This window comes from Tamandua tetradactyla, chromosome 4 (assembly GCF_023851605.1).
Source record: "Tamandua tetradactyla isolate mTamTet1 chromosome 4, mTamTet1.pri, whole genome shotgun sequence".
In the NCBI taxonomy this organism is placed as follows: domain Eukaryota; kingdom Metazoa; phylum Chordata; class Mammalia; order Pilosa; family Myrmecophagidae; genus Tamandua; species Tamandua tetradactyla.
Window position 1 is genome coordinate 85,834,286 of NC_135330.1, and position 3,323 is coordinate 85,837,608.

Below are 3,323 nucleotides of genomic sequence, written 5' to 3' on the forward strand. Positions count from 1 at the left end.
CAGCACCATGGATAAAATTTGGTAAAAAAAAAAATCTCAAAATGTATGTTGAATGTATCAAACCAGTGATCTTAGGTACTTAAATCTTTTTATATCAGTCTTCAGTTAAGATGATAAGTTTAGATGAAATAATAACAAGGTTCATTCTAGATATATAAAATAGAGATCCTAAAATTCTAATGAAGAGTAACATTCAACTTTTACTTCTGGAAGACTGTTGAACTGGCAAAGGCTCTAAAAAGAGCCATCTAGTGGCAAAGGTTAAGTAACTGTTCTGGGCAATTCAGTTACTATATGATAATATGTGCATTCTATAAGTCAGTGATAAAGTGGCATGAAAATATACCAAACTCAGATTTCTTACAGACTAACCTAACATGAAATTTTTTTCCTGCCCTCCCTGAATTTTGACTTCCAGTTTAAAATGGATTCCTTTGGTTGCAAGTAACAGATACTAGTCTCAGGTGGTTATTATGAGGATACAGGGGTATCTCAAGAAACACAAGCAGAAATAAAACAGGACATCAGAAAGGCGAGAAATGATGGTGGATAGCCCTAAGATCTGTCTTTATTCTCTGCACATCTGTGTTACTCTTCTGCCGCATGGCTTCCTCTGTTTCTTTTTTTTATTTTTTTATTTTTTATATTTAAAACAAGAAATTCTTTATTATAGTATTAAGTCAAGCAAAAAAAGAAAGAAAAAAGGCAGTATTAGAATAGTTCCAAAAACTCTGAAAATACATTTCACTTTGCTATTTAAATGATGTATCAAAAACAAAAACAAAAAAATGTCTACAAAGAATTCTTATTAAATCATGAATACATTCTTTTCAAGTTGCAGAACAGTTTCCTTAAGGGCAGAATCTTCTGCCCAGTTGGCTTTACTCCCCAAAATGAGGTTCTGGAATACATGTTGAATAACTGTCGTAATCTGCATCTCCAACTGTAGGTTTTGTTGTATGGTCTTTATCTTGTCTGAATTTTCCACACTGTCCAAATCACCTTTCTGTTTGTTCTTTTCAGTCTGTATTTCTAAAAGTTTACTTTCTGAAGCTTGTTTTAATTGCAATCTCTTCTTTCTAACATCAAGCAGTTTTTCCTCTAAATCCCAAGATTTCCGTTGTGATTTCATTATTAACTTATTTAACTTTAATACATTTTTCATGCTGTCCATGAGCAAACTAGTTTTGGTGTCAGTTTTCTCTAGGTTTCTTTTAAGTGCAGATGAAAGCTGCATCCTTTCTAATGCAAGACTTTTCATTTCAAAAGCAATTTTTGACTCTTCAATTTCATTTTCCAGGTCTTCAATTTTAGCCTCAATTTGCTTTTCTTGCATGATTTGCTCTGGAGTTTTTTCTTCATTTGCATCAACCATTGATTTATATTCCAAAAGTTGTTGTTTTGTTTGTGCTCTCAGTCTGAGCAGCAGGGTCTTGCGATCGATCCTCGCTGCCCGCCGCCTCGGCGCCGGCGACCGGCAGCTGCCCGTCTTCCCCGCCCTCCGCGCCCGAGTCCGCGGGCTCGGCGACGGCTCTCGCTTCCGGCTGCTTCTCCATGGCCGGCTGGCGCGGAGAGCTGCCACGCGGGAGGGGAGAAGGGCCAGCAAACGGGCCGCGCCTCAGAGGAGATTCCCGCCGCCGAGCCGAGGACCGGAAGTGGCCGGGCTGTTTCTTGATCCATAATAGCTCAGCTGATTGCCAACTTACAGGCCTAGCCCAGTCCATTCTGAACTCTGCATATTAGAAAGATATGGGGAGGCGGGCCACGGTGGCTGCAGGTAAGAATGCTTGCCTGCCAAGCCTGAGGACCCGGGTTTGATTCCCGGTGCCTGCCCATGTAAAAAAAAAAAAAAAGAAAGATATGGGGAGTTTTAAAAACTTCTGCTGTCCAGGCCAGACTCCATAGTAATTATATCAGAATCTCTGGAAGTGGGACTTAAACATTAGTTTTTGTTTTGTTTTTTTTTAAAAAAGCTTCCCAAGGGATTGCACTGGGCATCCAAGTCTAAGAACCAATTCTCCAGCCATGGATAGAGACTTGCCCTAACTCTTATTTCTTAGTGAGAGATTCTGGTTTGGCCATGCTCACGTTGGATGTTGACTTCCATGAGGGTGACACTATGCAAATGAATGGCTGTACTATCCTGTTCCAAACAAGTAAGCATTGTTGCAAGCTGGGCAGATACTCCAAAAGGGGCTTATATGGGTCCCTTCATCTGATTACAAAATATCAGCTGTGTCAACTACCAATATGTTGTCCAAATATCAAGGCTTAGTACAAAAAAATAGCACACTTGCTTTATTCTCAAAATCAACAAGATAGGCATCAAGCATTGTATTTACAAATAATATGTGCTGTGCCAGACCCCGTGATGGGTTTTTTGTACTTATTCCCTGTTTTTGATCCTAAGAATTCTTCAAGTTAAGCATTCTGTTATTGAAAATGAGGAAAACGAGGTTTGTCCAAAGGTAAGCAGCTGACCAGTGATACAGCAATACCTAAACCCAAAGCCTGCATTTTCTACATTATATCAAGAGTCCCACATCTACATCAACATATTCTTTTTTATAAAATATTAATATTCTAAAAACACACATGGCTTGAAGTTATTCCTGATGGTTTGAGTGCATACATGAATACTTAAGATTCTAAAAGTACATAGCACTTAGATATTAATAGGATACTCGATCACAATACCTTTCTTTTGAGAATAGAAATAAAAACAAATATGATCTTAAATTATAATGGCCCTTTCTTATATTATTATTCTTTACCACTAGTATTCTTCCAATGGCTGGGTCATGGTATTTTAGACAAATAAACTTACATGTATCATGGATGTTTTATTAGAATGAATTTTTTTATAAAATAAAGAAAATCACTGTTAAAATCACTGTTAAAAAGGAAGAATAGCAGTGGTGTTATGTTTGATTGAGAAAGTGAAAATAACCACTATGTTCCATACAATTTAAAATATCAAACAGATTTCACTTAATCATTTTATTTATATTTCCTTGTGATATACTAGAGTGCCCCCTATCTCAGGGTACAGGCTTCTAAAAGCATCCATTCTGAGATTATTTTAAAGCAAAGGACAAATAATATTGTGTTCCTACTTATGGCTAGAATAATTCAAGCTCCATTACTTTGCACTCTGAAGAAAAGTCTATTGAGGGAAAAAACTTGCAAAGAAGAAATGAATTTGGGTTAGTTGCTTTCATAGTGGAAAGGCCTAGGAGAGTGATTATAACATAATCAGATTTCATTTCTCCATTTAGAGAAATTACTATCCTTAAGGGAAAATTTCAGAAAAGATATGAGGT

At 37.0% G+C, this 3,323-nt stretch overlaps 1 pseudogene; it reads right to left on the reverse strand.

Moving 5' to 3' along the window:
• Window positions 1-639: 639 nt before the first annotated feature.
• Window positions 640-1,650, reverse strand: LOC143679111 (centromere protein H pseudogene; annotated as a pseudogene).
• Between the last annotated feature and the right edge of the window lie 1,673 nt (window positions 1,651-3,323).